The sequence below is a fragment of the Loxodonta africana genome, chromosome 4 (genome assembly GCF_030014295.1).
Source record: "Loxodonta africana isolate mLoxAfr1 chromosome 4, mLoxAfr1.hap2, whole genome shotgun sequence".
Taxonomy (NCBI): Eukaryota; Metazoa; Chordata; class Mammalia; order Proboscidea; family Elephantidae; genus Loxodonta; species Loxodonta africana.
This window is the reverse complement of record NC_087345.1, coordinates 106,821,335-106,843,845: the sequence shown is the minus strand read 5'-3', so window position 1 is coordinate 106,843,845 and position 22,511 is coordinate 106,821,335. Positions and strand designations below refer to the sequence as shown.

Sequence of the window (22,511 nt, the reverse complement as noted above, 5' to 3'; positions counted from 1 at the left end):
CAACTCATTGTGACCCTATAAGACAAGAGTAGAACTGCCCCTGTAGGGTTTCCAAGGCTGTAATCTTTATGGGGAAACCCTGGCGGCCTAGTGGTTAAGAGCTACTGCTGCTAACTGAAAAAGGTCGGTGGTTTGAATCCATCAAATGCTCCTTGGAAACTCTATGGGGCAGTTCTACTCCGTCCTATAGGGTCGCTATGAGTCAGAATTGACTCGACGGCACTGGGTTTGTTTTGGTTTTCAGTTGAAGAGAGCATTAAACAGCAACAGACTTTGCCAATAATTATTTTATTAAAAAGCCAAAGAGCTTACATTCTATTTGTGTGTCCTAAAAGGTCCCTTGATGTTTCCTTCTTTACATAACCTATCTTTATATAGGAGCCCTGGTCGCACAGTAGTTAAGAGCTCAGCTGCTAAACAAAAGGTCAGTAGTTCAAATCCAGGAATCACTCCTTGGAAACCCTATGGGGCAGTTTTACTCTGTCCTATAGGGTCGCTGTGAGTCAGAATCAACTCAACAGCAATGGGTTTTTGGATCTTTATATACAAAGGAACATTGTCATCCTATGAGGACAGGAACATTCTGAATTCAGTTACAGGAATTAGCAGTCCTGTGCTTATGAATTAATTTCTTTTTTCTCAGTGTATATAATAGGAATGACACATCACATTCATTGTGATGATACCTCTAAAAACATGGCCAAAATACAAGGCTTTGCACTCAGATTCTTATATGTCTGCCTGTAATTTGGGAGCATTTGTAAAAAGAATGGAAAAATGATTAATTTTACATCATCATCAAGCACTCAAACTTACCCATTTCCCACAGAGACTTTTCTTAACAAGGGCTATGTTAGAAGAGCGAGAGCTATCCAGTATTGTTATTTTTAAAGAAAAATTCATAAGTTGCCACTTGTGATGGTTAATGTTATGTGTCAACTGTGCTAAGCTATGATTCTCAGTGATTTGGCAGACATTATGTAACCACCTTCCATTTTGTTATCTGAGGTAAACAGCCAAAATCAGTTAGAAAGGGAGTTTCCTTGGGGGGCATGGCCTGCCTCCAGTATACAAATGGATGTTCTGGCAAAGCTCACTCTTTTTTTCTTGACCCTGTACTCTTCTAGTCACCTGACCGTCCTTTCTTAGGATGTAAGCCTGCAGAAGTTTCTGGCCTGCTGCTTGAATTGCCGATTTTGGATTCAGCAACCCCTGCAACCCCCTTCGCCAGCAGAGGCCTAGCTTGCCACCTCGCCTGCAGATTTTGGGTTCATCAGCCCCTGCAACCATGTGAGCCAGCAGAGATCCTCAGCCTGTTGTCTGACCCATGGATTTGGGACTTGTCATCCCCTACAATTGTGTGAGCCATTTCCTCACAATTGTGTGACCATTTCCTCACAATTGTGTGACCATTTCCTTGAAATAAATTTTTCTACATATATCTAGTATGCTTCACTGGCTTTGCTCCTCAAGAGAACCTAGGCTAAGACAACACCCATCGCTGAAAAACAAAACTATTTTTACTCAAACGAAAAGTTGAGAAATGCTTAACTAAGTAATAATGAAACATAACCCATAATGTTTACAATGGGTGGGTATTTTTCCTATTTCCAAAAAATAACCGACACAGAAAATAATAATTACATTACAGTTCAAAAAAAACCCCACAAGTTAAAATAGAAAAGGACAAAAACTGACCTCCCAAATAGGTATTGAGTTAAACTATTGAATAAAATTAGTATTCTCTATGTATATAGCAAAACATTTGTTACTTAACCAATAAACTTTTATATTAACATAGCATGTGGTTTCTTGTACTTCCTGAATGTGATAGTCAAAGGGTGGAGCTGCTTCTTGAGGCAGTACTTCTGAAATGCTACAGAAGGGCATTTTGTTATCACCTGAGACGATCATCTTACTGCATCATGTGGCGGCAGACCTGTATCCTTTTGTATTTATAAGCAGTGACAAATTACACGAATGTAATTAAAGTGGGGGAGTATTATGATACAGCTTTGTCTGAAGGTAATTTTGATGTTTCTCTTGTATATAACAAAAATATAAGATCATGTTTTAAATTCCAATCTAAGATCTTTTGCCCTTAAGATAGACAGCTAGATTGTTTATAATCAGTCATTACTGTTTTGCTTTTTGAAATGTCATCAAGGTTATATATACATATGTATACACACACACACACACACACACACAGCTGTTTCTGCATTTTATATTATCTTTGTTGCCTTCTATTAAGGTTAAGTTTTGTTCGTTTGCTTTATCAGCTGCATTCTATTGTTACTTCTGTGGTTAGGTACCTTCAAGCAGAGGCTCTCACTTCTGATGCTCGATGCTCGTAAGGATAATTTGTGCATCCCAGTCCTGGCCTTCTCATTCACAGTCTTCTGCATGTTGCTGTTGTTGTTAGGGGTTTTCTGTTTGTTTGTTTTTCACCCCACAGGTGATTCTGTTGCACAAAGTTCTGATTTAAAGGCCGTGCCTGTGTTGTAAAATAAACAATTTGAAAACTATTTTTACCCCTCAGCAACAGTAAATAGATGAATGGATAAAAATTCTCTCTAACAATGTTATCATGGAGATAGAAGAGCAAACTATAGTTATCAGCCTCAATCCTTTTTCCTTTATAGGCTGGTCCTTTAATTTGCTAAATGTAGTCTCTAGTGGTTTCCAAGGCACCTTTTTTCAGTAAGCATATAAGGGGCTCTGGCAGCAAACGAACTTTGCTCGGGATCAGTAACTCGTGTTATGTATTTCACAGCACAGTTATCATAGCTTTGTATATGTAACAACTGTAACATTTAATTCTAGGTGAAGAGTGGCTATATGTTCCTATGGAAACCTTGGTGGTGTAATGGTTAAGTACTATGGCTGCTAACCAAAAGGTCGGTGGTTCAAATCCACTAGAAGCTCCTTGGAAACCCTGTGGGACAGTTCTACTCTGTCCTATAGGGTCACTATGAGTCAGAATCAACTCGATGGCATGGTTTTTTTGGGGTTTATGTTCCTATGGCACTGGGCTTTAAGAGTGTTGAAACAAAAATTGCATTAAGTCAATAATAGAAATTGATTGATGTTTTTTGAATATAAGATTTGCAAATTGGGGTAATATTTCAACTAGAGTGTCAAAAATGTTCTGAAGATGAGAAGAACTTCCAAAATTCGTATACCAAATCTTACCAGCATTGCTATGGAAAAAAAGGGTTGGAACAGAACTGATAAACAAATTTGTGGTCAGGAAGGATTTTCATACAGCATTGTCTTGAAGAACAATTAAAATAATTACTGATTTACCCTAAATATAGCCCTTTCAAAGCAAAACAAACTTTTTACTCTGTTGGGAGTAGAAAGAAATGAGTTTTATTGAGGAATAAAACGACTGCAGTTGGGCAGCTTAAAGTGAAAGTGCTAAATGCTCCGAAGTCCGAAAGGGGAGAAGGATTTTTATACATGAGAACTGGGTTTACACATGAGTCACAAGTGAACTTTTCACAATGTCAGTTAATCCTCCATCTATCACAGACTTTCTGGGGGCAAGGTGTGCAAGTAGTTTTCCGAGAACAATCTTACACAAACATCTTTTCAGGGGAATATTCTTATCATTCCCTTCCTGGAACATTCTTATTGCTTGCTTAACCACAAACCACAACATTGTCATTCATCAACTACAAGCATTCTTTCTGAGAACAGAACATTTTTATCAGTCTTAAGTAAGCATAACCACATAGTTGCTGGTGCACATATCCTGAAAAAAGAAAAAAAGGGGGGGAGTGGGGATATGGGGCAAAAGGGAAGTTTCGATTCAGACTGTGTCAACCACTTAGTTATGCCAGGTGCCTCAGTTTTGGAGCTCTTACGCAACTCCCAGTTTGACCTTTGGAGTTTGTTTTCTGAAACCAATTAAATTCTTCAAAAAGAGTACAATGTCCTAGGCAAAACAATCTTAGATCTTACTAGTTTATCTAGGTCATCGTTTGACTAAAACATGGTTTTTAGGAACCAGTTTTTTCAAGGCTCGAGGTTCAAAAGGACACCTAAGGGCAATGGCCTGCCTAGGTTACCCCAACTTCCATGAAAGCCTGGATTAATTAAGTTTCTCAAGAGTTAGAACAGTTACTGACAAAATACCAACAAAGAAGTTATCTGCTTTTTATTATTACCATGTGCAGGAGATTATATATAATGTCAAAGATTAAAATAATCGGGGTGGGAGGGCTGAGATCTTGATCTACCACCGATTTCCATAGCTACTGTCTTGTTTCAATAATATATATGTAAGCGCTGCTCCAACTGGACAAATCGATAATAATACACATTGAGTAAGCACTTAAAATCTGAGGCACTTAGTTTGTAGAGCCCTGGTGGTGTAGTAGCTTAAGAACTCAGCTGTTAACCAAAAGGTCCACAGTTCTAATCCACTAGTCACTCCATGGAAGCCCTGTGGGACAGTTCTACTTTGTCCTAAAACGTCACTATGAGTCGTACTTGATGGCAACAGGTTTTGTTTTGGTTTTAGTTTGTAGAAAGTTGAGGCTTACAGCTAGAGCCCTGACTCCATCCTGAGCTTTGGTGTAAAATCCAGATTCCATTTTACTGCTTGTTCGGTTACTTTTCAATGCTTGTTGACGTAACAGAGGCTTCTGCCTGAAGTACAGGCCAGAATTGGTCTTGGCCCCTTAGCTATTGCCCAGAACCTAGTTCTGCTTTACTGATCCTAGAAAATGTTTTATGACTTGTTCCAAGGAAACTCTTACTAAAACTTATGGTCTCTTATAAAGTATCGACCAATCAAAAAAAAAAAATTTATAGTTTTATCCTGCAAGCTACTTAACATGTTTTAGTATATTCATAGTCTTTTCCATAATTCCTATTAATATGCATAGCTTTTACTGTAACTGTTTAACATAGATCCAATCAGAATGTGATTATCACAAGATATTCATTAACTTTCCTGTAAATGCTTAACGTATGGTTTAGTTCCTCTTTTTACCCTATGTGGATGTTTCTGTAATTGTAATGCCTCGGACTGCTTTGGAACCCTGGTAGTGTAGTGGTTAAGAACTCGTCTGCTAACCAAAGGGTGGGCAATGTGAATCCTTGGAAACCCTATGGGACAGTACTACTCTGTCGTATAGGGTCGCTATGAGTTGGAATCCACTCGATGGCAACAGGTTTGGTGTTTTCAGTTTTGGTCTGCTTGGCTCCATTTTGGTGGACCATGCTGCTCTCTGATTCCGGCCCGGATCAAATCGCCTTAAGCCTTAATAAATCTCCTACTTTTATTTTCAGACAGTGCCGGAGTTTTCCTGCTAGTTCACAACATGTAAGCATTGATTCAACTGGACAAATTCGTAGAAAGAAAAATTCAACCTTTGAAGAAATTTTTGGTGATTTTATTCAATCACACCGGGATGCACAAATCAGGCAGCAACCCAAAGTGACTGGGAGCTCCATCCCCTGGAACCCAAGGGGAGTGCTTTTATCAGGCAAGGAGGTAAGGGAAGCCAGCTCACATCTGGTTGTTTTGGAACCTATTGTGATGTCAGCTAACACTTGATTGTTTGAATCCTATTATTTAGTCTTATTTGTTGAGCTGTGTAAGGTTTGCTGAGTTGGCAGACGTTTGCTTAGGTAGGGAGTCAGGTCTTGGAGCCCAATTAGTCTAATGGCTTCTTATATATACATATTTGTTTTTATCAAACAGCATGATGAGTAGATCCTTAGCCTTGAAATCTGATCACCCCCAAAATTCCAAGAAAGGGTGGTGGAGACAGGGGTTGTCCCTAAAGAGGGGGAGTGCCCTGTCCCGTCTGTGGCGCCCTTAGGGGAGACTCCTCTGTCTTGCCAGGAACGGATGAGTTTGAGGGATTGCTCTGTGCTAGGTTCCCCCGAACCTTCTGATCCTGCCCCAGAATTGGGATTAAAGTCTTCTCTGTCCCGCTCCTGATCCAGCATGCCCCCAAAAGACGCCTCCAGCTGGAGAGTTGGGTTCTCCCCTGCTGGGTTTTAAGATGTAAGGAGCCCTGGTGGCGCAGTGGTTAAAGGGATCGAATGTGAACTGAAAGGTGGGCGATTGGAAACCACCAGCGGCTCCGCGGGAGAAAGATGTGGCAGTCTGCTTCTGTAGAGATTTACAACCTTTAAAACCCTATGGGGTCGCCGTGAGTCGGAGTCGCAGTGGCTTGGTTAAAGAACCACAAGCCGCTTTCCTGTTACTCTTCTTTCCGCTTCCTTTTGTGCTGCCGCCAGCACGGAGAAAGGAAACCTAAGGAAACAGAACCGAAAGCAAACTGCCCACCGGCTGGGGATCGGGCTGGCCTTGCGCAGCTCGGGCTCCCACAGTCACCTCCCAGCTCGGCACGGATTGGGGTGCAGCCGCTTCCCCCGGGCTTGGCGGGAAGAAGCCGCTCAGACCCGCCCTTACCCAGGCGGGAGGTGGAGGCGGGCACTTGCAGGGGTGAGGATCTGGGAGCTGGTGGAGGGACACGAGAGAGCCTGCAGGGGAGTGGGAAAGCGCGGGGCTGCGGAGAAGCAGCGGGTTCTGCCGCCCCAAAACCCCTCTGTCCGCACATCTTCGCGCTCCCTGGTTGGGATGAAGGAGGAACAGTCTCCAAGAGAGCCAAAAAACTGGAAAAGAGAGGGCGCCTTCTCCGAGATGCGCCCAGGGTGTGACTTGGTTAGGGCCTCACTGGCAGTGTGAGCAGCCGCATCCTCGGAACTCTCAGGGCAGTAAACTGGGCTTTCGATTCAATCGTGGGGCTTTTCACTTATTTTGTTTCTAGAGAACCATTGTCCTTCACTGCTTGATACCCAGTGTCTTGAGAATAAATCATGTATTTTTTTCTGTTTGCTTTTTTAGTTTGTTTAGTTGACTCAGGCAGGAGGGTAAATCTGGTCACTGTTACTCTATTTTGGCGAGAGAGACAGAAGTCTGTGGAACTTCTTCTGTAAGGAACTCTGCATTTTATAATTCTAAAGCCTTTATCAGCTTCACTGAGACTATTTTGCTTACAACGCCCTTAACTTTGTTGTATTATCTCTCTTATTCTGGAGTGCGCTTTCTCTCAGGGTCCGATGCTTTGTGCCTTACGCGTGGTTGAGGCTCAGAAATTATTTTTGGTTTTGACGGATTTCTACAACCCACTGATTCCCAGTGTTGTTGTTGTGTGCCCTCGAGTCCATTGGGACTCAAAGCCATCGTGTATGACAGAGTTTAACTGCCCCCACAGGGTTTCCAAGGCTGTGATCTTTACAGAACCGAGTGCCCCTTCTTTCTCACCCTGAAGCAACTGGTGGTTTCCAACTGCGGAACTGCTTACCTTGTTTAGCATCCCAGGGCTGTGAAGAAGTTCCTGAAGCCTTTCTGACCAGGACTAAATGATTGAATTAAACTCAGTTTTTTGCTGAATTAAACTGGTCCTTTTACATGCCTGCTTGGGATTCTTCATTTGCCTAGCTGCTCTCAGCAAAGTTAACCCAGACTTCTCACAGACGCCTGCTGTTTGGCTCCTTAATTGCTAGCAGCTATTTTTTTTTTTTTTTATGGGAACTGAGGGTGTGCTTCTGCAGTTAAACCAGATGTGAAAGATACACGCTCTAAGGAAGGGAATCATGACATAGGTGTCTTTTTGTGTAAAGTGGGCCTAAGAAATGTATCTTGATGACACTAATGTAATTAAAAAAAATGTTTTTAAAGGGTCCTGGAGCCAGCCTTACCTAAGGTTTCCCAGACAACTGAAAAGAGTTTTTTGTTTTTTTTTTTTTTGCATCCCTAAAGATTTATTTTTTTACATTGTGTGCTTTAAGTGAAAGTTTACAATTTAGGTCAGTTTCTCATACAAAAACTTATACACGCATTGTTATGTAATCCTAGTTGCTCTCCCTATGATGTGACAGCACACTCCTTCTCACCACCCTGTATTTCCTGCGTCCGTTCAACAAGCTCCTGTCTCCTGCCTTCTCATCTCACCTCCGGACATGAGCTACCCATTTAGTCTCATATATCTACCTGAGCTGAGAAGCACGCTCTTTACCAGTATCATTTTATGTCTTATAGTCTGAACTTTGTCTAAAGAGTTGGCTTCAGGAATGGTTTTAGTTTTGGGCTAACAGAGAGCCTGGGGTCTGTGTCTTCCGGGTTCCTCCAGTCTCAGACCATTGAGTCTGGTCTTTTTACTAGAATTTGAGTTCTGTACCCTGCTTTTCCTCCACTCCATTAGACTTTCTGTTGTGTTCCCTGTCAGGGCAGATATTGGTGGTGGCTGGACGCCAACTAGTTCTTCTGGTCTCAGGCTGATGGAGCCTCGGATTTATGTGGCCCTTTCTGTCTCTTTGGCTCATATTTTCTCTACATCTTTGGTGTTCTTCAGTCTCCTTTGCTCCAGGTGGGTTGGGACCAATTGATGCATCTTAGATGGTTGCTCACCAGCTTTTAAGACCACAGATGCCACTCACCAAAGTGGGATGCAGAACATTTTCTTAATAAACTTTGTTAGGCCAATTGACCTAGATGTCCCCTGAAACCATGGTCCTTAAACCCCCACCCCTGTCACTCTGTCCCTGGAAGTGTTTGGTTGTATTCAGAAAACTTCTTAGCTTTTGGTTTAGTCCAGTTGTGCTGACGTCCCTTGTATTGTGTATTGTCCTTTCCTTTAGCTAAAATGATTCTTGACTTCTATCTAGTTAGTGAATACCCCTCTCCCTCCCTCCCCACCCTGGTAACCATCAAAAAATGTTTTATTCTGTGTTTAAAGATTTTCTTGAGTTCTTATAATACTGGTCTCATACAGTATTTGTCCTTTTGTAACTGACTAATTCCACTCAGCATAATGACTTCCAGATTCATCCATGTTATGAGATGTTTCGCTGATTCATCCTGGTTCTTTATTGTTTTGTAGTATTCCATCATGTGAATATACCATAATTTGTTTATCCATTCATCTGTTGATAGGCATCTATGTTGTTTCCATATTTTTGCTGTTGTGAACAGTGCTGCAGCGAACATGGGCATGCATATATCTATTCTTGTGAGGGCTCTTATTTCTCTAGGATATATTCCAAGGAGTGGGATTGCTGGATTGTATGGTACTTCTATTTCTAGCTTTTTAAAAAAAGGAAGCGCCAAATCGATTTCCAAAGTGGTTGTACTATTTTACATTCCCGCCAGCAGTGTGTAAGTGTTCCAGTCTCTCTACAACCTCTCCAACATTTATTATTTCATGTTTTTTGGGTTAATGCTAGCCTTGATGGGGTGAGATGGTATCTCATTGTAGTTTTGATTTGCATTTCTCTAATGGCTAATGATTGTGAGCATTTCCTCATGTATCTGTTAGCCACCTGAATGTTTTCTTTGGTGAAGTGTCTATTCATATCCTTTGCTCATTTTTTAATTCAGTTTTTTGTCTTTTTGTTGTTGAGGTTTTACAGTATCTTGTAGAGATTAGACACTGATCGGATTTGTTGTAGCCAAAATTTTTTTTTCCAGTCTGTAGGTTGTCTTTTTACTCTTTTGGTGAAATCTTTGGATAAGCATAAGTGTTTGATTTTTAGGAGCTCCCATTTAACTAGTTTCTCTTCCTAAAAGGATTTTGTATCAACAAGTTGTTTCTGGGAAATGAGATCCTGGTACCAAACGGTTATCACAAATCCCTGAGATATCTGGTTAGGACTTTTTAACATCAACCAGTGTTTTTATAACCCCTTCCAAAGGATAGTAATTGTGATTGAAAACCTCTGTAATTGAGGCCCTAAAATCAGTCAGTATAAGCTTCTGTATACAGTCATCCAATAGAAGCCCATTTCCCACCTCCTAACTCATTCTTCTTGTGACCTCAACCAAAGACTAACAAATGAAATGATTGTATTATATATATATTTTTTGTTCCTTGAACTATATCCATTCTTGTTAGAAGCTCCCTTGCTGGAGTCATCAGTTTTCACTTATATGAGATGGCATCTCTCTGCATTTAATTTACCTTTTTTTTTTTCCTGAATAAATGCTGCCAATCTTATTTCAGGAGCCCTGGTGGTGCAGTGGTTAAGAGCTCAGCTGCTAAGCAAAAGGTTGGCGGTTGGAATCCACCAGCTGCTCCTTGGCAATTCTATGGGGCCAGTTCTACTCTGTCCTATAGGGCTGCCATGAGTTGAAATCGATTTGATGGCAACAGGTTTTTTTGGGTTTTTTTTTAATTTTATTTCGTGGATTGAGTGATTTTGTTTTATATAAAAAAACAAACCCACTGCCATTGAGTCGATTACTGACTCATAGCGACTGTGTATGACAGAGTAGAACTGCCCCATAGAGTTTCCAAGGAGCACCTGTTAGATTTGGACTGCCGACCTTTTGGTTAGCAGCCATAGCTCTTAACCACCATGCCGCCAGGGTTATAACAGGGCTTAACTATTGTACCACTAGGGGGCCTTCATTCCCAATGAATCCCCTTTTAATAAGTCACTGAATTTTGCAGAAAACTGTGTAAAGCTATTTATTGAGAAAGACTGACACAATTCAAACACATATTTTCAGTTTCCATTTCCTTATGATTGTAACTTCCATATTATAGAGTGTTCCTCTAATTGGAAAGCTTCATTGGAAATGTTACGAAGAGACCTTGCATTCAGAGACTAGGTCCTGGAGAAAGGGTCTGGTAATGCAGTTGGTGAAATTTGAAAAGATAAAAGGGCACGGTGGGAGGACCTTTTTTCCACAGAAGTATGATGGAAACTAGATTTTAGGTGAGCAGCACTCCACAGGCCATCTCCATAGAAGGGAATATGTTTTGGGGGAAGAGTGGTGGGTGGGAGGTTAGTTGTATTATTCTGCAATAAAACTCTTTTTCTTTTACTCCTAACAGAGTATGGAATTTTCTTCTTTGACATATCACAACAGATTGAATCTAGAAGCACATATGAGGATCTAGCTGTCTTCCACTTGGCTAGACATCAAAGAGATTTGCAAAAATGTAAAACAATGCCACCCTTCTCAATGAATTTTTTTGTTTGTTTGTTTGGAAATTATAGTTATTTTTCCCAAACAGGTTATTATTGTTATTTTAAAATTAGTTAAAAATAAATATTTAAAGTTCTTAGTTTTAATTTCTGGTACATTTTGACGGCACCTAACAGTAAGTATTGATACACATAAGCAAAAATTCGTTTCAGTTCTCAATAATTTTTAAGAGTATAAATAGGTCATGGGCCCAAAATGTTTGTGAACCGATGCTAAATCAATATTTACTTTTGTTGCATGACACTCCCGCATCCACCATAAGTGATAGATTTTCTGTTGAGTTTTTTTCCATTCTAGGTAAAGAAAATAAGCTTTTCCATACATTACTGCTGCATCTGTCTTTAACAACTTTTACCTCTGTTTCATGTTAATCCAAAAGTCTTAATTAATTGATATGTGCTTTAAGAGGAAAATACAGATTAGATTTTGAAGACTTAGTACAAAAAAAAAAATTGCCTTACTTGTTGAAATGATGTTTTTGATATATTGAGTTAAATAAAATACATTATAAATAATTTTTACCTTTTTTTTTTACTTTTTAAATGTTGCTACTAGAAAATTCAAAATTCTATACATGACTCTTGTCTTAGGCTATATTGTTTAGTGGAGCAAAACTAGTGAAGCGTGTATATATAAAGAGAGAGAGATTTACTTCAAAGAAGTGGTTCCTGCAGTTGTGGAAGCTGGTAAATCCCAAATCCGTTGGTCAGACATGAGGCTGGAAACTTCTCCAGACTCAGGTGGTTGCAGGAACTGACAAACCCAAAATCTGCAGGTCAGACAGCATTCTGCTGGCTCATGTCCCAAGAACTGGAGGTTAGAGGATGATGAGTCAGATGCAGGATCCAGAGAGAGCGAGCTTTGCCAGAACATCCATGTATATATTGGATGCAGGCCACACCCCCAGGAAAACTTCCCTTTCCTTGGATGATTGGCTCTGGCTTGCTGATCTGGTTGAATTTTAATCTTATTAGGTGCTCACAACAGAACACAAAGTGGAAGATGATTGCAAATTATTTTCCAAAACACTGACAAGCATGGCTTAGCCATGTTGACACACAACTTTAACCATCACACTCTACATCTTGTCAACTTGGCACCTGTACACATCTTAAACCATACACAATCTCTAAATAAAGACAATTATAAAGTCATACTTGTGCCTAACACTTACTGAAAGTGAAGAGGACTTGAAACACTTACTGATGAAGATAAAAGACCACAGCCTTCAGTATGGATTATACCTCAACATAAAAAAAAAAACAAAAATCCTCACAACTGGACCAATAAGCAACATGATAATAAACGGAGAAAAGATAGAAGTTGTCAAGGATTTCATTTTACTTGGATCCACAATCAATACCAATGGACTCAGCAGTCAAGAAATCAAAAGGCTCATTGTGTTGGGCAAATCTGCTGCAAAAGACCTCTTTAAAGTGTTGCAAAGCAAAGGTGTCACCTTGAAGACTAAGGTGCACCTGACCCAAGCCATGGTATTTTCAGTCACATCATATGCATGCAAAAGCTGGACGATAAATAAGGAAAACCAAAGAAGAATTGATGGCTTTGAATTGTGGCGGTGGTGAAGAATATTGAATATACCATGAACTACCAAAGAAAGGAACAAATCTGTCTTGGAAGAAGTATAAGCAGAATGATCCTTAGAAGCAAGAATGAGTCTACATCTCACATGCTTTGGACATGTTATCAGAAGGGATCAGTTCCTGGAGAAGGACATTATGCTTAGTAAAGTAAATGGTCAGTGAAAAAGAGGTCGACCCTCAATGAAATGGACTGACACAGTGAGTGCAGCAATGGGCTCAAGCATAACAACGATTGTGAACATGATGCGGGACTGGGGAGTGTTTTGTTCTGTAGTACCTAGGGTCTCTATGAGTCAGAACTGACTTGAGGGTACCTAACAACACAACAGCAACAGCACTTGTGCCTAAGATGATACAACTAACATGTGTAAACTGAAAATGCACTAGCCACATTTACATCTTATATTTTAAAACTATGATATTTGCTATATGTTCTTGTTGTTAAGTGCCATCAAAAGGTTCTGATTCATAGTGACCCTACGGACAACAGAATAAAACAACATCCAATCTTCAGCCCATTTTGCAGCCACTGTGATAACCCATCTTCATGAGTGTCTTCCTTTTTTTCTCTGACCCTCTACCAAGCATGACATGTGTCTTAGTTATCTAGTGCTGCTATAACAGAAATACCACAAGTGGATGGCTTTAACAAAGAGAAGTTTATTTCCTCATAGTAAAGTAGGCTAAAAGTCCAAACTCAGGGTGTTGGCTCCAGCGGAAGGCTTTCTGTGTGTGTAGGCCCTCTCATCAGTGTGCCCCGGACTAGGAGCTTCTCTGTGCAGGGGCCCCAGGTCCAAAGGACATCCTCTGCTCTTGGCACTGCTTTCTTGGTTGTATGAGGTACCCTGTCTCTCTGCTTGCTTCTCTCGTTTATATCTCAAGAGATTGCCTCAAGACATAATCCAATCTTGTAGATTGAGTCCTGCCTCACTAACACAACTGCTGCTCATCCTCCTTCCTTAACATCGTAGAGGCAGAATTTACAACATATAGGAAAATCACTCAATACCAGGAATCATGGCCCAGCCAAACTGATGCACAAATTTTGGGGAGGACATAATTCAATCCATGACATTCCACCCTCTGGCCCCCCCCAAAATCACATCCTTGCAACATACAAAATATATTCACTGCATCATAGCAAAAGTCTTAACTCCAAGTCCAAAATCCAAAAATTCCTCTTCATCTGTAAAATCTAGAATACGAATTATCTGGTTCCAAAGGTACTGTGGCAGAACAGGCATAAGCTATACATCTCCATCACAAATGGGAGAAACTTTTGAGACTGAGGCAGCTTGGCTTTTTGTGTTCCTTTTCTCTTCAGCTCCTGCTTTCTGTTTTTTTAGCCCCTCGGCTTCTCGGGCCTCACACCCAAATCTGCCCATATGTCCCCATTCCAAGTTTCAGTATCCTATTTCTTCCCAGTCAGTGCCCTCACTTTACCTTCAGACACCTTTCGAGGTTAGCAATTGAGCTGGCATTGTAATTCAGCCACTCTTAACAATTGGTATTCCGTCAATTCCTGGAGCCTTGTTTTTTCACCAATACCTTCAGTACTGCTTGGACATCTTCCTTAAATACCATCCGTTCTTGATCATATGCTACCTTCTGAAATGGCTGAATATCAACCAATTATTTTTGGTACAGTGACTCTGTATTCCTTCCAACTTCTTTTGATGCTGCCTGCATTGCCTTTAGATCCTTCAAAATGGCAACTTGAGGCTTGAATTTTTTCTTCAGTTCTTTCAGCTTGAGAAATGCTGAGCATGTTCTTCCCTTTTGTTTTTCTAACTCCAGGTTTTTGCACATTTCGTTATAATACTTTATCTTCCTTAGCTGCCCTTTGAAATCTTTTGTTCAGCCATTTTAGTTCATTTCTTCCATTTGCTTTAGCTACTCTGCATTCAAGAGCAAATTTCAGAGTCTCTTCTGACATCCATTTTGGACTTTTCACTCTTTGCTGTCTTTTTAATGACCTTTTGCTTTCTTCATGTATGATGTCCTTGATACCATCCCATAACTTGTCTGTCCTCGGTCATTAGTGTACAAAGCGACAAAACTATTCTTGAGGTGATCTCTAAATTCAGGTAGGGTACACTCAAGGTCATACTTTGGCTCTTATGGACTCGTTTTAATTTTCTTCAGCTTCAACTTGAACTTCCATATGAGCAATTGACAGTCTGTTCCTCAGTTGGCTCCTGACCTTGTTCTGACTGATGATATTGAGCTTCTCCATCATCTCTTTCCACAGATATAGTTCAACTGACTCCTGTTTGCTCCATTGTCTTAGTGTTCTAGTGCTGCTGTAACAGAAATACCGCAAGTAGATGGCTTTAACAAAAAGAAATTTATATTCTCACAGCCTAGTAGCCTAGAAGTCCAAATTCAGGGTGTCAGCTCCAGGGGAAGGCTTTCTCTCTCTGTTGACTCTGAAGGAAGGTCCTTCTTATCAGTCTTCCCCTGGACTAAGAGGTTCTCCATACAGGAACGTTGGGTCAAAGGACACGCTCTGCTCCTGGCACTGCTTTCTCGGTGGTGTAAGGTCCCCAATTCTCTGCTTGTTTCCTTTTCCTTGTATCTCTTGTAAGATAAAAGTGGTGCAGGCCACACCCCAGGGAAACTCCTTTTATATTGGATCAGGGATGTGACCTGAGCAAGGGTGTTACATCCCACCCGAATTCTCTTTAACCACAGGCAGAGATTATGATTTATAACACATAGGAAAATCACAAAATGGAGGGCAACCACACAGTACTGGGAATCATGGCCTCAGCAAGTTCACACATATGGGGGGGACATAGTTCAATCCGTGTCATTCATCCAGTGAGGTCCATGTGTATCGTCACCATTTATGTTGTTGAAAAAAGGTATTTGCAGTGAATAAGTCATTGGTCTTGCAAAATTCTATCCTGCAATCTCCAGTGTCATTTCTATTGTCTAGGTCATATTTTCCATCTATTGATCCTCCTTTGTTTCAACTTTCACATTCCAATCTCCAGTAATTATCAATGCATCTTGATTGCACATTTGATCAGTTTTAGACTGCCACAAGTTGATAAACATCTTCAATGTCTTCATCTTTGGCATTAGTGCTTAGTACGTAAATTTGAATAATAGTTGTGTAAAGTGGTCTTTCTCATAGGCATATAGGTATTATCCTGTCACTGGTGGCTTTGTACTTCAGGGTAGATCTTGAAACATTCTTTCTGATGCTGAATGCAATGCCATTCTTCAATTCATCATTCCTGGCATAGTAGACTATATGATTTTCTGATTCAAAATGGACAATAGATTTCCGTTTCAGCCCACTATTGCCTAGGATATTGATCTTTATGCTTTACATTTCTTTTTTGATGACTTCCAATTTTCCTAGATCTTTATACTATGTACATTCCACGTTCCAATTATTAATGAATGTTTGCAGCTGTTTCTTCTCATTTTGAGTCATGCCACATCAGCAAATGAAGGTCTCAAAAGCTTTATTCCATCCACGTCTTTAATTAAGGTCAACTCTACTTTGAGGAGGCTGTTCTTCCTCAGTTGTATTTTGAGTGCCTTCCAACCTGAGGGGCTCATCAGACACTATTTCAAACAATGTTCTACTACTATTCATACTGTTTTCACTGGCCAATGGTTTTAGAAGTAGATCACAAGATTCCTAGTCTGACTTCTCCTGGAAGCTCTGTTGAAACCTGTCCACTATGAATGACCCTGCTGGTATTTAAATACCTATGGCATAGCTTCCAGCATCACAGCAACATTTTATGTGATTTTCCTCTATATTGTAAATCCTATCACTATGATGTAATAAGATGGATTAATGGCAATTATATTGATGAGGTCTACAAGGTTAGGTAGCGTCTTAAGCCAATCTCTTTTGAGATATAAAAGCGAGAAGCAAGTGGGCAGACATGGGAACCTCATACCACCAAGAAAGCAGTGCTGGGAGCAAAGTGCATCCTTTGCACCTGAGGTTCCTGTGCTGAGATGTTTCCAGACCAAGGGAAGACTGAGGACAAGGACCTTCCTCCAGAGCCGACAGAGAGAAAAATACTTCCTGTGGAGCTGGTGCCCTGAATTAGGACTTCTAGTGTAGTGGACTGTGAGAGAATAAATTTCTCTTTGTTAGAGCCGTCCACTTGTGTTATTTCTGTTATAGCAGCACTAGATGACTAAAACATACCCATTCCATATTTCCTTTGCACTCAGCAAGCACTTCAGCTGGTCATGGTTCTTTGCCTGGTTGGGTGATCCATACCTTCATTCCTGAAATGTCTAGGCCATTAGTAGTCATGTTGAAATTGAGTTGCTGTAGTTTTCCATTCACTTTAATCATCAGAGATGGTAGTATTGAGACATCTTAAGTGATCTCCTGTATTCCAGACATACTGTTCTTTGTATCTGTTATGTAATATCAATACAATTTCCACTTGGTATTCAGGATGAATCAGGCCAGCCAATACAGTAACTCTTCTTGGCCTGTTGATCTAGAGACATGGGAAGCCCAAAGTAGGCAGGTGGCATTCTTAACTTTCAGTTCAACGGAATCAGTGTCGTGTCTTTTGGTAGGGACATTCCTCCCTTTGGAACTAAGACCTCTAGACTTGCAGATCATAGAGTCATGGGGACAGGAAGCAAAAATTTTACAAGTGGGTCACTAGGGGTAATAGTGAGTGGTGCCACTCCTACTTCCACCCTTTGATTTCTGGACCCATGAATCCTGCTTATGGGAGAAACAACACCATGTATTGGACACTGTTTTTTTTTTTTTAGCATATACAGCCTCTGGAGAACATTGCCCCACCCCTGCAATGTATTGCCAACTAGCTGACACCATAATTGTGCCTTTAGAAGGTCATTCCACTGTTCTGTCAAGCCAGCTGCTTCAGGATGATGGAGAACATGGTAGACCAGTAAATTCCATGAGTATGGGGCCATTGCCATGTTTCATTTGCTGTAAAGTGAGTTCCTTGATCCAAGGCAATGCTCCATGGGATACCATGATGGTGGGTGAGTCATTCTGTAAGTCCATGGATGATAGTTTTGGCAGAAGCATTGAGTGCAGGGAAGCCAAATCCGTATCCAGAGTGTCTATTCCACTAAGAACAAAATGCTGCCATTTCCATGATGGAAGTGGTCCAAAGGAATCAACCTGCGTGGTTGCTGGCTGATCACCTCAAGGAATGGTGCCATACTGAGGACTTAGTGTTGATTTCTGCTGCTAGCAGATTGAGCACTCAGCAGTGGCTATAGGCAAGTCAGTGTTGGTGAGTGGAAGTCTTTGTTGCTGAGCACATGCATAACAACACGCTCTACAACCATGGCCACTTTGTTCATGAGCTCACTGGGCTATTACAGAAGCGTCTGAGGAAAGAGGCTGACTGGTATCCTCAGAACATTTCATCTTATCCACTTGATTATTAAAATCCTCCTCTGCCAAGGTCACCCTTTGGTGAGCATTCATGTGAGACACAAATATCTTCAATTCTTTGGCCCATTCAGGGAGGATTATCCCCATGTCTCTTACCCATACCTCTTTGTCACCAATTTTCCAATCATATTCCTTCCAAGTCCCGGATCATCCAGCTAAACCATTGGTCACAGCCTATGAATCAGTATACAATCACACATTTAGCTATCTTTCCTTCCAAGGAAAATGAATAACCATTTGCACTGCTTGAAATTCTGCCCACTGGGAGGATTTCCCTTTGTGGAGGTCACAGAAGAGGCTTCGGTGTTGCCACTGTCCACTTCCAAGTAGTGCCTGTATGTTGCACAGAACCATCTGTAAACCAGGCATGAGTTTTCTCTTCCTCAGTCAATCATAAGGAACTCCTCATGAGGCCCTAGGTGCAGGCTGGGATAATGAAGGTAAAGTGACAGGAGTGTGGAGCTTGGGCATTTGGGTGCTTCCTCATGTAACTTACTTGTGCCTTAAGGTCCTGTTTGAGACTGATCTCTTATATACCACTTCCATTTAATAATGAAGTGCTGCAGGACATGTCTGATATGGCTCTGTGGATCAGACAACAACGAGATCATGATGGACAGCTCAGACCACATGGTGACTTTGTGATCCATGGTTATCTGCAGGGGATTTGTGGACTTTGCTCTAAAATCCTGAGGGTCTGTACTGTGATTCATCAATAGGGACCTGACAGAGACTTCAGACAACCTCACGATCTACCACTGACACATCAAGAACCACTAAAGCAACCAGATCATATGCCCCAAATGGAAGAGCGGTTTGCATGAGAGACTTCAGGCTTGCAGAGCCTTCTCTTGTTCTGAACCCCACTCAGAGCTAGAAGCTTTTTGAGTCACTTGATAAATAGGTTGGAGTAGCACACCCAAATGAGGAATATGTTCCATCTGAAACCCAAACAGTTCCATCAGGCATTATGCCTCCTTTTTAGTTGTAGGAGGGGCCATATCTAATAACCTATTCTTTACTGTAAAAGGAATATCTTGACATGCTCCACACCACTGGACCCCTAGAAATTTCACTCAGGTGGAAGTTGCCTGATTTATTGTCAAATTAAATTCCCATCCTCTAGCACACAAGTGTCTTATCACTAAGCATAGAGTTGTTGATATTTTTTCCTTACTAGGTCCAATCAGCATAATGTCATTAATGTAATGGACCAGTACAACATCTTGAGGAAGGGAAAGGTGTTCAATTTTCCTGGGGACTGAATTACAACATAAGATTGGAGAGTGATATACCTCTGAGGTAGGACAGTGAAGGTGTATTGCTGCTTTTGTCAGCTGAAGGCAAGCTGCTTCTGGTGTTCCTGCAAAACTGGAATCAAGAAGAAGGCATTGGCCAGCTCAGTAGCTACATATCAGGTACCAGGAAATGTATTAATTTGCTTAAGCAATGAAACCACATCTGGAATAGCAGCTGCAACTGGAGTCACCACCTGGTTAAATTTACAATAATCCTCTGTCATTCTCCAAAATCCATCTGTTTTTTTGCACAGGCCAAATAGGTGAATTGAGTGGGGATGAGGTAGGAATCATAACCCCTGCATCTTTCAAGTCCTTGATGGTGATACTAAAATCTGCAATCCCTCCAGGTATGCAGTATTGCTTTTGGCTTACCATGGGTGGGTCTGTGGATTTAACTTGATAAGTCTACTCTAACATGCCAATTTCCCTGAGCTTTTGAATACCTTCTGCAGTATACCAAAGTAGGTCTTGCATTTCAACATGATATAGTGTAGGCAACCGCTTAATCTATGGTTCGGTTATTAAATCCTTTCCTAACCTCTCATGCTGAAACATTGAATGAGGGATCTGTAGTGGGTCCATATCAATAAACTCAGACTGATTCAACTTTATGTTGCTTGTTTCATTATCCCACTCCCGTAATAGTCATTTCCACACATATTCCCAAGTTTCTGTTTGTACATATTAGAAAAATAAAACAGTTCTTCTGAGTATAGTGTACCTCCTCCTGGGTCGCGCTTTGTACTTCACTTCTTGGGGCTCACTGGGACTTAAGTCTAGTTATAGGTCTAGAAGAAAACCTGATCTTGGGGGTGGGTCCTGGGGACATTTAACAATGTCTTGTAAGGCATCTATCTCAGGCAGTGCCTCAGGCAATGCCCCAGGTGCTATCTTAGGCAATGTCTCAGGCAAAGACTCTTCAGGCACAGCTGGGTTAATCTCATCAAATAGCCATGAAAAGGATAATGGTTTTAATGGGCAGGGTGGCTTAGCAGACAAAGATGGAGTAATCTCTTCAGAGGTGAGTAATAGGGTTGGTTCTGTTGGCAGGAGTGATTCAATGGAATTTAGTTGCTCAATGTCCCCATCTTACAGATTATCTGCCCATATATCCCCATGCCAAGTTTCAGGATCCCATTTCTTCCCAATCAATACCCTCACTTTAAATTCAGACACCATTCAAGGTTGAGAATTCAGTTGGCATTGTAATTCAGCCACTCTTAAGACTTTGGGTTTGTTTTTTGGCATTATAAGCTTTGTTACTACAAGAAATAAGGCTTTCTTTCAGGGCATAAATGGCAATTCTGGGGTCCTTTATGAGGCTTTTGAGCTGGGACTCTGAATCCTTGATCTCATCTTTTTCTTTCACCACTTTGTCTAGCGAAAGCAGAACCAACCAACCAGCCTCCCTACATTTCTCATTGTGACAAAATTGCAGAAATGTATCAAATATGCAATCACCCACAGCCTTGTTTCTCATAAATATTTGAGCCATTGGCAGTGATATTTTGTATATTTCTATTGCCATCTCACACCAGGGATTAGCAGTGCCCTGTTTATTACTGGAGGTGGTATCATCAGCACCTTTAAGACTAGCCAGACTTGAGAACCAATTCAGAAAACTTATCCTTACAATTTTGTTTCTCTAGAAGCACTCTCAGTACCAAAATGCCTTTGGCTGGGTTCTCTTTAGGAGGAAAACCAGGGAAGCATGTATGAGTATATGTATAATCAACATCGTGATAAAACCAGGGTTGAAGCTGTCAAGGATTTCATTTTACTTGGATCCACAATCAATGCCCATGGAAGGAACAGTCAAGATATCAAATGATGCATTGCACTGGGCAAATCTGCTGTAAAAGATCTCTTTAAATTCTTAAAAACATGTCAGTTTTAGGACTAAGGTGTGCCTGACCCAAACCATGGTGCTTTCAGTTGCCTTATATGTATGCAAAAGCTGGCAATGAATTTGAATTATGGTGTTAGTGAAGGATATTGACTATACCATGGACTGTTAAAAGAGTGAACAGATCTGTATAGCCAGAATACTCCTCAGAAGTGAGAATGGTGAGACTTCATCTCACGTACTTTGGACATGTTTTCTGGAGGGATCAGTCCCTGGAGAAGGACATCATGCTTGGTAAAGTAGAAGGCCAGCAAAAAAGAGAAAGACCCTCAACCAGATGGACTGACACAGTGGCTGCAACAATGGGCTCAAGCACAACAACGATCATGAGGATGGTGCAGAGCTGGGCAGTATTTTATTCTGTTGTACACAGGTTTGCTATGAGTTGGAACCGACTTGATGGCACCTAACAACAACAAATATATGTATATATAGAGAGAGAGAGATTTACTTGAAAGAAATGGTAACACTGTTGTGGAGGCTGGGAAGTCCCTTATCCGTGTGTCAGATGTCAGGCTGCAGGCTTCTTCTGACCCGCATGGTTGCAGGGGTAACAAACTCAAAATCAGCAAGTCAGATGGCAGGCTCTGGGTCATGAAGCTGTGGGAGATGGCATATTCCAAAATCTGCAGGTCAGATGGAAGGCTGTTGGCTCATGTTCCGAGGACTGGAGATCAGAGGATGATGAGTCAGATGCAAGATCCAGGGAGAGTTTGAGCTTTGCCAGAGCACCCATATAAATATTCAGTGCAAACCAAACCCCAAGAAATCTCTTCTTTTCTTGGCTGATTGGCTCGGTGTGATCTGATTGGCTGCTCACATCAGATGAAAAATGAAAGATGACTACATAATAGTTGCCAAAGCACAAAAATTATGAGCTAGGCAAGGTGACATATGACCTTAATCTTCACAACTGTCATTTGTGGATCACATTTTATTTCTTTTGGATAAGACTGGTGTAGAGAAAGAGTTGGAATTGCAGCTACCTTGCAGGATATACCAATATTTGTCACTCTGTGATGTTCTTGTGGGTCCCCAGTGGAGAAATAAGGAACAACTAGCCCGAAAAAACTATATCTAAATCATGATAGTCAGGGCTTTTCAAAAACTAGGACCAAATTATTTTTTGTCTCATTTCCTTGGCCCTATCTTATATTTTCTTTGTGCCAGTCACAGGAAATTTCTCACTTTCCCCCCATAAAACACACCAGTCCCTAGTATGTATAAGCATTCTGCCTTTGCTCAA

General features: G+C 41.0%; 1 long non-coding RNA gene across 2 annotated transcripts; it reads left to right on the top strand.

Annotated features, from left to right (window-relative positions):
- The first annotated feature begins 1,848 nt into the window (after positions 1-1,848).
- LOC135231219 (uncharacterized) lies at positions 1,849-20,892 on the top strand. 2 transcript variants are annotated; one of them, XR_010321873.1, is made up of 3 exons: positions 1,849-2,025; positions 5,305-5,509; positions 10,869-20,892. It is a non-coding gene; the product is annotated as an uncharacterized LOC135231219 (long non-coding RNA). The 2 variants fall into 2 exon arrangements; XR_010321872.1 differs by lacking the exon at positions 1,849-2,025 and adding an exon at positions 3,763-5,186.
- Positions 20,893-22,511: the final 1,619 nt, after the last annotated feature.